Source organism: Capra hircus, chromosome 18 (genome assembly GCF_001704415.2).
Source record: "Capra hircus breed San Clemente chromosome 18, ASM170441v1, whole genome shotgun sequence".
In the NCBI taxonomy this organism is placed as follows: domain Eukaryota; kingdom Metazoa; phylum Chordata; class Mammalia; order Artiodactyla; family Bovidae; genus Capra; species Capra hircus.
The window spans coordinates 2,925,382-2,939,622 of NC_030825.1; the positions used below are offsets into that span (position 1 = coordinate 2,925,382).

Below are 14,241 nucleotides of genomic sequence, written 5' to 3' on the forward strand. Positions count from 1 at the left end.
TACCCCGGCCTCACGGGAGTGGAAAACCTCCCATCCCCCTCCCCTCCCGCGCTGTAGACGCCCCGAGTCCCCGCGGGACTACAAAGCCCACAAGCGCGCGAGCTGGCGCGCTGTCTTCTGGGAGTAGTAGTTCCGCGCGCCGGACTCTCCTGGCGGCGCGGCGCGCGCTGGACTCCATTTCCCAGGATGACTAAGCGAGCGGGGGAGGGGGCGGGGCAGGGCCGGAGGATGTGAGTGGGGAGGGGGCCCTAGCCCCCCGCCCCCACCCTTCCTTTCCAGTCAGGCTGGGTGGGGGGAGGGGCCGGGCTGAGGCGGCGGCGGCGGCTCGCTCGGGGCGGGTAAGGGCGGGACTGGCCCGCTGCGGGCGGACTGGGGAGCCGCTGAGCTAACGGGTCCGGACGCCGACGGAGGCGGCGGCTTTCTCTGCACCGGCGGCGGCGGCGGGAGCGGCGAGCATGGCCCGCGCGGCGCCCGGAGCTGACTGAGGTGCGCGGGCGGGCGGGCGGGATATGAGGCGCCCCGGGCCCCTCGCTGCTACGAACCCCTTCCGCGCGGGCAGCTGGCTCGACCAGCGGCCCAGACCCTCCCGGTCCACCCCGGCAACTTCCCCTGGGTCGGGGCCCTGGGATCCCCCGTGGGGGCGGTGGTCCTCTTGCCCTGGCCTCCCTCCCGGTTGCCCGCCTTCTGCTCCTGCACCTCCAGCCGTTCCCACGCGCGGCTCTTGCACCCCGTGGAGGCAGTCCCCAGCCCCGGGAAGTGCTCCGTGCCCCAGTCCCGACTTCAGTCCACTGCCTAGTTCGCACCCGCAGCCCCGCGCGCGCTCCTGGCCTGTGCACTCCTTGGAGACCCTCGCCCCGCTCCTCCTGGCCACAGGCTGTCTTTGCACCATCAGCAGCTCTCTCCTCTTTCCCCTACCTGGCACTGCCCCCGAGCCATCCACAGTGGCCCAGTTCTCTCTGACGAGACCAACAGCCTGACCTCCTTCCCACTTCGGAGAAACCGAGGCTTGGCACAAACCAGGAACTTGGCCAAGTCCATGCCCCAGCCCTGTGGGGCTAGTCTGAGCCCTTGCCTTGACATGAAAGAGTCATTTCTTCCCTCCAGTCATTCCTCTGTGACTGGACCAAACTTCCCAGTTGCCTGCTGCAGCTCTGTGCTGAGCTCACTTTAGTCTCCCTGTTGGCGTTTTCCCACTTCTGTTTCCCCCTCCTCCTTCCTGTATTTAATTTCTGGCCTCCTTTGCCTGTAGAGTCCCCCACCCATCACTCATTTACTCAAGTTAGCCTTTTGATTTCTGTTTCTTGCCGAGTGCATCCATCTCCCATCTTGCCTCTTGCTTTCAGCTACAGTAAAACACTGAAGAACGGAGTCTAAGGTGGTGTTGGGGGAAAGGGGAGAGGTGCTGGTGGTGGGAAGGGAGTGGCAGCCTCTTTCAGCTAAAGCTGCGAGAGGGCTCAGGGCACTCTGGAGTCCCTCAGTCAGTCAGTCCTAGCCAATGATGCACACTCCCATCTTGTCTCTGGGACAGTTGTCTGGAAGCTGGTTGGTCATTTCTTCCTGTCATTATGCGTGGTGGACTACACCATCCCTCCGAGATGGAGGGAACCTCCTACATTGGTGGAGATGGCGGCATAAGAGAAGTCTGGGAGACCACACCCCTAACCCTCATCTTCCTTCTGCTGCTAACTTTGGAGATGGTTGCTGGCAAAGGGAAGGATGCTGTTAGGTGCCCCCTGAGCTCTTTGTGGAGGAAGACGTAGTGACTGTAGGTGGTGATCTCAAGTTTAGTCATGGTGTTCAGGGTTTGAAGGAAAGAGGGAGCCAGGGCTCAGAGAGGTGGTGGAAACTTGCCTGTATCGGGTTTTTTTGTTTTGTTTTGTTTAGTTTTGTTTTCTTATCTTCCTTCGGGAGATTTACCTATGGGTCTGTCCCTTCCTAGCCCAGTTTTCAGCTTCTCAGTGGGAAGTTGGGGGAGGGAGGGAAATCTATGAGCCATTACGAAGGCAGGCTCTGGGAGTTCCATTGGGGTCCTGAATGAGCAATCTTGATCTGAACCAGATGGTTCCCTGCTTCAGCACCCCCTCTCTCATCCTCCCCCTTGGCTGTGAATAGGACATCTTTAACCCTGTAACTTGAGAATGGAGGTAGGGAGGCCAGGGGGCCAACTGTCTGTGTGCGTGTTTATGTCTGCATCTGTGCTCACCCTGTGAGCTTAAAGGGCCTGTGGGAGTGACCCTGCGTGGGAGTGCAGTGCCAGGATGTGCTGTGTGGCTTGCTCACAGCCCTCTAGGAACTTTCCCAGCCCAGACCCCACATGGGGTCAACTTCTCAGCTGCTAAGAACCACTGGGTGGTTCTCATGGTGTGGCCTCATGGTCCATTTCCCCACAAGGCAAACCTCTGGACCTGAAAGATGCCTCGGGCGAGGATCACTGTTCTTTGGAAAACTACCTGCAGTTACATGGAGTCTCAAAGAGCAGCCTGAGGTGGGGTGGGTTTCCTAGAATTGGAGTTCCCGCTTCCCAGCTTGGAAAGAGAGGAGCTGGCGAGGGGAGGAGGAGCTGATTCCTTTACCTCATTCTGTACCCCATCCTGCCTTGTGTATTGTGTGCTTGATTTTGACCTCTTCCCCCCGCCCATCCCCCCCCCCCCCGCCCCGTTAGACTGTGAAAGTCCTTCAGATGTGTCCTCGTTTCTGAAATATCACCCTGCGGCTCGGTCCTTGGCACAGAATAGGTGTTCAGTAATCCCCCTGAAGAGCTGTGTAAGGCGCAGTTTGCTGGGCCCCACTCCCAGACATTTCTGATTCAGGCAGTCTGGGTGTGGCCTGAGATTTTATTTCTGTACGGCTTCCTGACCATAGCATTTGAGAACCACTGGTTTGGGGCCAGGAGAGTTGCCTGGGCAATTAATCCAGGCCCATGTAAAGTCTTCAGAGAGGCTGCCCCCAACCTGGTTTCCCCACCCAGGACTGTTCTGGCAGCTTCCCTGGGCTGGTCTTTTCCTGCCCTTCCCATGCTTTCCAGTGTTGGCTAGATTAATGGTTGGGGTGACTTGAGGGCCTGAGCCCCCAGTCCGCCTGTAACCACATAGCAGACACTGTGCTGTGGCCATTTGAAGGAAGGACCTCACCACCCCCCACCCCCCCGCCCCCGGCTCCAAAGCAGGACGTTTAGGCACCAGGGCTTTGGGGAAGGACATGGGGAAGCAGACCCTGAACCAGGTGCTCGTCTGCCCTGTCCCTCAGACTGAGTAGGTTGGGTGCTGGCCGTGGCTGCACACTGGACAGGGTGCCTGGAACTCTGAAATTGAGACAAACAGGAGGAACCCCTTACATTGTGCTTTAACTTTGCCACGCGTTTTTTCATGTACTGTTTTTCAGGAGGTTTATAAGGCAGAGGTAGACCCAGGTGGGGTTACCAAGAAACGGAGATGCTCTGTGGGTCACACAACAGGCCCAGGGCTCATGATTTCAACCTGCCAAAAGAGCATCTGCCAACCCAGAAGCTGTGAATAGCTGGAGTGACAGCTGCTGTTCCTGAGTGGTTACTTCTAGCCAGGCACCTGGCTGGATGTTCTTGCAAGTAGGCCCGTCACATTCTCACAGCAGTGTTGCAGGGTTAGCATTATTGTCACTTTTTCACAGATGAACTGAGGCTTACAGAACTTACGAGATTTGCCCATAAACTCAGCTGGTAAGTGGAGGATATGGAAGCCAGACGGGGTCTTTCTGACCCCATGCTTTTTGTCCCTCACTGCCTGTGTTGCCCAGGAAACATGTAATTGGCCTTTGAGTTGTCTGCCCACAAAGCCTGGTGAATTTATTGAGTCTGGAACTCTGCCAGCTGTTGTGAAGGAGAAGATGACCAAGTCTCTGTCCACCGGGAGCGGGGTAAGACAGGCACTCTGATGTCCGCGGTGGGAGGCAGAAGGGGCAGCCGGGGGCTTGTAGGTTTAGAGGAGGATTCCCCAAAGAGGGCTCAGAAGGGGACTCTGGGTTGGGCCCTGAAGGGGAAGGCAGAGTTCCAGCAGTGCCTGCAGGCCGGGGAGCGTACTGGCCAGCAGGGGAAGGAGGGACCATAACGGCGCTTTCAGGGCATTTTCCCTTTTGGTTGGAGCATAGGAGAGGTATTTTAAAAAGAAGTTTGGTTACAAGCAACACCTTGCTGACTTTGGTAGGAAAGGACTTCATTGGAAGGCTATGGTAACTCCTAGAATCTGAGGAATGACTGAGACCCGAGTCCCCTGCAGGGTCTTTTTTAAAAAGCAGTTATTCGTCTTTCTTTTCTTCTAAATAGGTCTTTAAGAAATTGCTTATTTATTTTATGTTTGGTTGTGCTGGCTCTCCATTGCTGTGCGCAGGCTCCTCTCGCTGCAGGGGCTGCTCTTGTGGAGAACAGGCTCTAGGGCGTGCGGGCTTCAGTAGTTGTGGTGCATGGGCTTGGTTGCTCCGTGGCAGGTGGAATCTTCCCAGACCAGAGATCGAACCCGTGTACCCTCCATTGGCAGGCAGATTCCTAAGCACTGGACCACCAGGGAAGGCCCTCTCCAGGGTCTTGGAGTAGGTATGTCAGGAGCCAAAGGCCAGCCTCTTCAGGGTACCACTGGGTCCAGGATAACTGTTCCAGCTGTACTCTGGGATTTTGTCACCATAGGTTGGGAGTCGTGTCCCAGGGAGGAGATGTCTGGTTGGTCCAGACTGGGCCATCCTCCTCCCTTGGCCGGGGAAGGGCTGGTACAGTAGGCAGTCCCCCCAAACCGTATCCAGAAATTGGAGTCCCCAGGAGAAGAGGCAGTAGAGATTGCAAGAGATCAATCCCAGCACAGTGTTCAGTGAGGACTTGACTCGGCAGACGGCAGAGAGAGGGCTTGGTTCCGACAAGTTTCTGAGCAGGCAGAGGGCAGGCAGGTAGCAGGGTATGGCTGGGTCATAAGGGGACAAGGAAAGAAGGGAGGGAGGAAATGGAAAACTAGTTAGGGTCCAGGTAAGAAGTAATGAAGACTGGAAGCTGGCAGTAAAAATGGAAAGAAGGGACTGATTCTAGAGAACTGTGAAAGTGGATATCTTCTGGAACAGACAGTCAGTTGACTGGGGTTAGACAACTTCCTTGAGAAGGCAATGGCACCCCACTCTAGTACTCTTGCCTGGAAAATCCCATGGATGGAGGAGCCTGGTGGGCTGCCGTCTATGGGGTCGCACAGAGTGAGACATGACTGAAGCGACTTAGCAGCAGCAGACACTTCCTTGCCTGGGTGATGAGCTCAGGTCCTTTAGCTGAAGTGGAGCAGTCAGGAGGAGGAGGAGTTTGCAGGAGATGAAGCATCCTTGCTTTGGAGGAGCTGTGTGCAGGATGCTGACAGCGTGCCAGGAAGCCTGGTTAGCTTGTTACTCTGGACTCCAGGCTGCCTGCCTGAGGTTTGGGGCCTTAGCCCTGAGCGGGTGGGGCCCCACAGCCTCAGGGGCCCAGTTCATTCTGAAAGCAACTGGGGCTTTGTGGTCCATGCTCAGCGTGCCTGCCTCTCTTCTTGTCTCTCCATTTCCGCCGAGGGTGGCCTTCGCCTTCTTCCTCATTCCTCGCTCTCAGTTTCTGTGCCCCAACTTTTCCCCCACCGTGTTGTCCCAATAACTGAGCCCTTACCAACTAAAGGAGCTGGCCCAGCTCTCTGGAGACCTGGGTTTTAGATTTTCCCCTCTTTTCTTTAGCTACAAGTTCTCACTATTAGGGCGGATACCTGCAAATGACATTTTGCACGGAGAGGATGTGAACTTTGCCTGCTATCTGAGGAAAACAGGCATTTCCTTCCGTTATGCTGGGCTCACCAGGGATGCCTGTGTGTGTCCTTAAGCAGCCACTCTGGGGCACCTCTTGGTGCTTATTTATAAATCGTGATTGTAATTACAGCGTATTGTCAGTCACACTTTGGCGTTGCCATTGCTGACGACTGCTAAGGCTCCAGGGCATAGGCTGGGCTTTGGGGCACCCCAGCTTTCTAGCTGAGGACTGGAGAGGCTTCCTGCTGCAGGAATGGGAGAAGGACTCCCCCAGTGGGTCAGTGGCTAAGATTCCATGCTGCCATTGCAGGGGGCTCGGGTTCAGTCCCTGGTTGAGGAACTAAGATCCCACATGCCCCTCAGCCAAAAAATTAGATAAATACATGAAAAGAAAGTGAGGAAGGGAGCAGGGTTCTCTGTGACGTGGGGCAGGAGAAGTGATGCTGAAGGGCACTTATCCCTGCAGGTTTTCAGAGAGGATCATCTTCCTGGGGTGAAGAGGATGTCCCCCTCAGTTATAGCTGTTAGCATTCAAATGAGTGTGCTTTTTAAAAAAGTTGTTTACTTTTTATTGAATTTATATAATCACTGTACAGAATTTTGCTGTTTCCTGTCAAACCTCAACGTGAGTCAGCCATAGTGGATGTAGTATTTTGCCACGCGTGATATGAGCGCAGTGCCTGCTACTCGTGTACCATGAGGTGAACTAGGACCAAGAGAAATCTAGAGGCAAATGGCATTTTCCCTTATTTTGCTGTTAGTGCTCAATTTGTATTGTGAAATAATCATATTAAAACAAAACAACAGTTCTGCTGCCAGATGTTGAAAAACATCCTCAAACGGCTTCTTCCTTAAGGAGGATGTGACTGCAAATGAGGAAGCTCAGAGAGGGAAAGGGGTTGACTGACATCCCCCCGGCTGCAGAGGTCGGGAGCGGGTAGCCCAGGCGGCTCCTGTCTGGAGGGCGTCTCTCCTGGTTTGAGCATGCTTGCCCATGTGCATCCTTTTTCCTTGTCTCCCCTTCTCTTCCTCGCTAGGCTCAGGGTGGGGAACAGGAGGGGGACGCAGAAAGCAGCTCTGCCTGTGTGCAGTTGAGGCGAGAGGCCCATCCTGCTCCCGAGAGGGGGCTTGGGGGACAGAGGAGACCCTGAGGGGTCAGGGCATGACCCAGGGACCCCAGAGAGCAGTCCTGCCCTTGCTCCTGAGCCCTCCAGCTGTGGAGTCCCGACACAGAGGGCCGGCAGCGCTCCCTGCGCCGGGCAGGTCTGTAGCCTTCTGAGGGAGAAAATCAGCAACAAAAAATCAGCTAGTTGGTCTAGAGGGGACTGCTCTGATGAGGAAAAAGTCAACAAATTTTCCGTGTGGTTTAGAGGAATTTGGAGGGGGTAGTGAAAGGGGAAGTTGAGAGGTGGATGGTATAGGAAGAGGAACAAGGGAGGGAATTGAGGGCTGGCGTGGGGCTCCCCCCTCCCTGCCCGTGTCACCCCGCAGCCCCACCCTGCTCCTCCACTCCCTCTCCCTCCTTCCTCCTTTTTTTATTGACGTATAACTGACATACAACGTTATATTAGCTTCAGGTGTACAACATAATGATTCCGCACTGGTATACTCTGCGAAACGACTACAAATTAGTTAACAATCTGTTACTATGCAGTTACTACCTCCTTCCTTCTTTGCGGGGAGGATCCCTTTGGGTTTGCAAGGGACTCTCCCTGACCTTTGAGTAGAGTTCCCCCCAACCTCAAGTTCAGTTGAAAACAAAATACTTGTCGTTTGATGCTGGTGGAACCAGAGTCGGGAGGAAATGAAAGTCTCTGGCCCCTGAGCTGTGTCCTCTACCCGAGCAAGCGAGCAGGCAGCAGCCAGGGGGACCAAGGCTGTGCTGCAAGGCAGAGGAGGGGCCGGGGCCCGGCTTGTCTCTCTTGGGTTTTCTCGGGAGCCGTCTGAGGCCCAGGCAGCTGCAAGGGGCTTTCCAGCAGTTGGCCTTCTCTCTGTTCTGTCCTGTCCCAGAGGGCTTGGTATCTACCCGGGCCACACCTGTGTAGCTTCTGGCCGGTTCCTGGGTCCTCTAGCATGGCTCAGGAGGAAACCCCACGTGTCACAGGTAGGGGGAGACAGGAAAGCTTGAAAGGGGTGAGGAGAGTCATGGGGACCCCTGTTGCAGGCTTCCCAGGTGGCTCAGCGGTGAAGAATCTGCCTGCCGATGCAGAAGTTGCCGGTTTGATCTCGGAATCAGGAAGATTCCCTGGGGAAGGAAATGGCAGCCCACTCTGGTGTTCTTGGGTGGGAAATCTCTTGGACAGAGGAGCCTGGTGGGCTGTAGTCCAGGGAATCGCAGAGTCAGACTCAGCTTAGAAACTAAGCTGCAGCAGGATACCCCGTGCAAGCTCTTCAGTGTAGGGAAGCCAGTGTTGGTACTTCCTTAGGAAGATGCTGGGAAATGGGTGCTGTGTGACCCAGGGCCAGTTGCTGCCCCTCTCTGGGCCCCAGAGGCCCCTCATCTGTAAATACAGAATTTAAAGATCTGTTCATGGATTTGCTGTCAAATCGTCCAGTAGGCCGAACAGAGGAACGCCGTATCCTGAGAGGGGAGAGAGTGCTCGGGCCCCAGGATACCACCACGGGGTCCAGGAGTTGCTGAGAATTGGTCCAACCTTTCTGCTGACCAGTTGGACGTACTGAACAGCAGCCAGCCTGCTCTGGCCTCTCTCTGGAGAACTTGGGCTCCTGCAGCCGAGGGAGCTGCCCCCTGCCTCCCATTGTCCTCATCCCCCTTCCCGAGCGTCGCTCTGCCTCTCTGCTGGGTTCAGGCAGAGAAAAACCCCTCCGGTCTCTCCTCACATCCATCTCTTCCTATACTGGCCACTGGTTAGGCTTTGGAATGACTGTGTAGAGGCTTTCTGTTTCTGCTCCCAATCCCCTCACCTCCTTCCGCCTTGGGCTCTCCTTTAGTGAGAATCTCCCCCCAAAGCCAGCTTGGGGGTTGGATCACAGGCTGAAGACTGGAGGTGCTGGGGCAGTAGCGCAGACTCTGGGTGGGCCTACTGAGGGTTGAGAACTCACCAGGAAAGGGGGGGTGGAGCAGAGGTTTTTAGGAGAGCGGGGGACGGCAGTGAGGCCAAGCCACACATAACGTGACGCGGAGGCCTGACCCAAAAGGCCAGGGGATCACAGGCCGGGGGAGGCTAGGGTGGGCCGAGTTTCATTGCCCAGGAAGGAGGGGCAGGATGCAGGGGCTGGCCGACACGTGGACCCCTGAGACTGCTCTGGCAGGAAGGGAGGCCCTGGCTCTCCGGGCTGGGCTGGTTGTACCGCGTTGTGCGCAAGTGTGGGCAGGGTTGTTAATGACTGTTTGTTCTCCACTGGCTGCGAGGCTGCCAAGGGTCAGTCCGATAAGAGGGAAGAGATAGACTGCTCGAGGTTTATCCTCCCGCCAGCTGCCTCCTTTCCGCTGGCCCCAGATACTGACAGGCTATTGTGGCCCTGCTCTCTCCCCTTCCTGACACATGCCGCCCCTGGCTGCAGCCCAGCTGGGCCTCCCCTGCCTGGCCTCCAGCTCCCGCTCCCATCTGGGGTCAGATGGAGCCTGCTCTGGGGGAGGGGTCAGTCCGAGAAGGCTGAGCCAGTTCCGAGTCAGCCTGGGGGTGGGGGAACCCGGGAGGCGGCCAGGGCTCTGGACTGAGCAGCCGCTCCTAGACCTGCCTGATGGATATTGGCCTCAGGGTTGCCCCTGGCTCTACCAGCCAGGCCGTGGGGTCTTGAGGGAGCCCCACCTTTACCCCAGAGCTCTGGGAGGTCTGGTTCTTTCTCTGAGAGGAGTGGAAATGGGGACCTGATGGAACTTGCGTTTGGGAAGATCATTAGGCCTGTCTGTGGAGAATGAATTGGTGGGAGGGAGGTCTCTTGAGTAGATCTGGGGCTTTAGCAGTTCAAGGGCTACTGTAGGTGGAAGATGGCAGTTCTTGGACAGAGAAAGAGTGGCAGACGTGGAGAAAAGTAGAAAAGGGAGAGATTTAGGTGGGAAACCTCCGATAGACTTTGTAATAGGTTGGCTGAAGGAGGTTAAAGGAAGGAAGGGGCATAAATGACTCCCAGGTTTCAGGGTCGGATGGATGTTGTCCCTCTGCTGACACTGGGAATACAGAGAGAAGTTCAGGTTTTGGGGGCTTAGAGTGTGGGTGAGTTTGGCATTGTGAGTAGGGTGAGTTTGAGGTACTGTTTGGTACATGTAAGGTATCTCATCAGAGGGGTGGCTGCTAGAAATGAGTGGGATAGATGGGTAGAATTCAGGGCAGTGTCTGGCCGCATTTAGAAAAGTTAGACATGACTCTTAACAGGTTGAGAAACAGATTTGGAAAGGGTTTCTTCCCCTAAATCCATTGCCAGACAAAGAATGGAGCCTACGGTCCCGACTCCCCATTGCAGTCCAGGGTGGTCTTCTCTTGCCCTGACCACTTCAGCTGGTTCAGGGCCCAGCGGGCAGCACCCTCCCCTCCAGAGTCTTGCTCGTGGTTGGGGGACTCTGGCTGTGAGCAGTCCTGACCCCAGGCCACCCAGAAAGACTACATACATCAGTGGCTCTCCCACCGTCTGTGCATCTGGGCAGTGCCCCTAGCTGGAGAAGGGTGTGGCTCCTGGCCAGGGAGTTCTCAGAGCCACCACTGGGAAGCCCAGAATCACTCTATGCCTGAGGGCCCCTGAGCTGGACGGACCTAGTGAGGGCAGGGTTTCAGGCCCAGGTTCAGGGCAGCCCTTTTGCACTATGTGGCAAGTGATACTGTAGTGGTTTTTAAAAGTTCTTTTAAATGAAATGGAAAATAGTTGTACACATGTGCAAGATTGTATCAGTTGGACTTCTTCAATCACAGCAGCCGAAAACCAGCTCTAAAGGTGCTTTGATAAAAGGGAGCCGGTTGACTCATACCTGAGGGAACGGCTGGCCACATGCAGGGAAGGGAAGAGCTCAAACAACAGCCGCCTCACCCTGCCCTTCTCCGTCTTGACACCTTCCTTGCCCCCCACGTGGTAGGAGGTGGCTGCCAGCAGTGCAGGCCTCCGCCTTCTCAGCATCCCATCCCAGGACTGCCGCGGGAATCCTGGGTTCCCTTGGAATTGGGGCCCTCACCCAGCCCTGGATCAAGAACTGTGCTGTGCTTAGTCCCTGAGTTGTGTCCGACTCTTTGCAACCCCATGGATTGTAGCCCGCCAGGCCCATCTGTCCGTGGGATTCTCCAGGCAAGAATACTGGAGTGGGTTGCCATGCCCTCCTCCAGGGGATCTTCCTGACCCAGGGACTGAACCCAGGTCTCCCGCGCTGCAGGCAGATTCTCCATCAGAGCCACCAGGGAAGCTGGCTGGCTACGTTTGGTGCTCTGATTGGGCACAGAGGTGGGAGTTTGGGGAGAGGTGATTTCCCGAAGGAAGGTGGGATTGTCGTCCATTCTAAGGGCATCGTGTATCAAGGCGATGAGCAGAGCCAAGCGTGCGTGTCAGAATCACACCGCAGGCAAACTTACAAGGATTCGTTGCCATTTATTCACTCACCTTGTTAAAAACTGAACGCTGGAATGTAGAATGGGACTTCAGAGTCACAGTCACTCCATTTATAGATCGGGAAGTGGGAGTTGAGAAATTTGCCTGAGATCTCAAACCACTAGGTAGAAGCAGAGTCCAGGAACCCAGGCTGTCTGTCTGACTTGCAGATGGAGGCTTTTTCCAACAGGAATGGCGTCTTTATGGGAGGAGCTCCCCGCCATAACCCCCATGCCCTGGCTGCCCATCCACAGAGGTCCTGCATCCCCTGGACTGCAAGATAAAGAGCAGACACAGGCGGCTCATGGCAAGTAGTCCCTTCTTCATGGTGGCCCAGGGACATCCGCGTGGTGGATGGTGTTACGCAAGCCTCTGTCTGGGGTGTGGGGGTCGTTCACTCTGCGTGTTCAGCCAGCTCCCTTGGCCCGTGCCCCGGAGCTGCCCCCATCCTCTCCCACCTGCCCTGTCATCTTGGCTTCTGAAGTGCCCACCCTCCTGTATGTTCCCTGCTGAGACCCTGGTGAGGACGTAGCTCCAGGGCCGCTGCGCTTCCTGGGGTGAGTGGGGTACTTCCCGCTGGACAGGGTCGTGCCCACCCTGTCTTCCCCCTTAGAAGACGATGCTCAGGACAGCGGTGCCGGTTTCAGGTACAGAGACAATTTTGGCCTCAGTTTGCCCGCCGCTTCCAATTTGTGGGGGTACGGAGGTTTGACTCAGCCTGGCAGAGCCAAGAGTGGCATGTTGTGAAAGGAGCTCTGTGGGGATTCCCTGGCGCTCCAGTGGTTAGGATGCCACACTTTCAGTGCTGGGGACCCAGTGCAATCCCTGATGGGGAACTGAGATCCTGCAAGCTGTGTGCTATGGTCAGAAATAAAGCAGACAAAACCCCACAGGGTGAGCCCACCACAAACCTAGCAGAACGGCTACTCTCCTGGGCTGTCTGCTGACCCAGCCTGGCCAGAGCGCTCCTTCTGCCCCACGTGCCTGGCTCCCACAGGCGCTCTGGCCCACCTGTTTCTGCCTGGGGTCCTGTTCTCAGAGATAGGCCAGCCTGGGCCAGGCCTCCTGCTCCCGCAGGCAGAGCCACGGTGTCTGCACTCATCCCTGCCTCCTCCCCTCTGTGATGCTGGAACCCAGTGGTACCTCGGGTAGGTAGTACCTTGCAGCTTACAGTCATCACTCACTGCATCTTGACAGTGATTGTGAGGTAAGCAGGGCAGCAGGCGTCGTCATGCCTGTTTTACAGATGGAGGACCTGAGTACCAGAAAGGTGTGATTGCTCAGACTCGCCAACTTTCAGATAGAGCCAGTCCTGGAACTGAAGTCCAGAGTCCACTGGACTAAACTCACAAATGTGTTGAAGTGGGGCTGCCTCGTCTCACCAGGCAAGAGGCTTGGGAGGAGGCCCTGGGCCCTCCCTCTTCACAACCCCAGTCACCCCTACAACCCAAGCTCCAGACAGGCACCATCGTGTTGACCAGCCCCTCGTAACCCCCGGGCAGGTAATTAAGCCAGTCAAGAGGTATCCCTCCCTTGGGACTCTCATGGTGGACCCTGGTCTCCCTATTCTCCTCTCCATGCTCCCCAGAGTTGACACCAGCAATGTCATGATGTCCATGATTGCTGGGCATCCTGACCAGCAACATCAGGATGTCACGACAGTTATTGTCTTAGCAGGGAGTGTATAGCTCAGGCCAAGTCCGGGAGGGCCAGCCACTCTGCAGATGGGGCTAGAGAGGGCTCCTTGCTCCCCAGCCAGGCTCCCCTCACCCCAGGGCAAGAGGCCGAGGCAGGGTGAGGGGAAGGCTGCCTTTGTAGTCCTCAGGCAGCTGACATTGCCACTTGGCTGAAGTGGTAAAGCGGATTACCTGCCTAGCAACCTTGGGGCTCTTTCCCCGCAGGGGTCCTGCCTGAGTCACTCACAGCGTATTATCAGCTCCTCAGTGACAAGGACGGTGGCTTAGCCGGAGCCAGGGAGGAACGGAAGCAGGTGTGTGCTGGTCTCAAAAGTTTACCAGCCACCTGCTCTCTGCCCCCTGGAGCTGACTGTTAGTGAGCCCAGGGTTAGTCCAGGCACAGGGCAGGCGTGCGTCCGGGGGTGTTGGCGCTGGGAGCGCCTGTGTGGCACTGGGCAGGGTGCGAGCTCAGGGCCTCCGACTGGATCGCACAGCTCTCCCTTCTGCTGGAAAGGTGACTCCGGAGGACGCAGGCTGAGCCAGGGGCCCACCCCGGGCTTCTCTGCACCTCCAGTCCCGGGGGGAGAGAGACACATCGCTCCCTTTAATCTCCTGGTCCAGGCGTGGATGCAGACATCTCCTTTGGGTTTTCATTAACATAGCTGTCACAGGCTGACCTTTCCAAAGACATTAATAAATATAAAAGGAGAATAAAAGAAAGCTAAAGATAAGGTGTATGAAGAATAAAAGCAGTCTGGCTCACAAGGGACAGGCTCCTGGTTTGTTGCCTGGGTTCTCGGGGTACTCCCCCACTGGAGATAAGCTCCCCTAGCGTGGAGCGCACCGCTGTATGCCTTTCTTCCAGACTCTCTGGTCTAGCGCTGACCTCTCTCCCTGCCTGAGGAGCCCTGGTGCTTGTCCTGCCTTGAGTCCTCCCCAGACCAGGTGGGTCATCTCTTCTCATTGTTATTCAGTTGCTACATTGTGTCTGACTCTTTGCAACCCCAGAGACTAGAGCATCCCAGTCTCCCCTGTCCTGCACTGTCTCCCAGAGTTTGCTCAAAATCCTGTCCATTGAGTCGGTGATGCTACCTAACCATTTCACCTTCTGCCTTCTCCTTTTGCCTTCAGTCTTTCCCAGCACCAGAGTCTTTTCCAGTGAGTCGGCTCTTCGCATCAGGTGGCCAAAGCATTGGAGCTTCGGCTTCAGCATCAGTCCTTTCCAGTGAATATTCAGGGTTGATTTCCTTTAGGGTTGACT

General features: G+C 56.1%; 1 protein-coding gene across 2 annotated transcripts in view; it reads left to right on the forward strand.

Annotated features, from left to right (window-relative positions):
* ST3GAL2 (ST3 beta-galactoside alpha-2,3-sialyltransferase 2) overlaps positions 330-14,241 on the forward strand; it is a 48,076-nt gene continuing 34,164 nt past the window's right edge. For both annotated transcript variants that reach the window (XM_018061684.1, XM_018061683.1), the window contains exon 1: positions 330-486. The gene's annotated coding sequence lies outside the window, so the exon portion shown is untranslated. The remainder of the gene's footprint in view (positions 487-14,241) is intronic.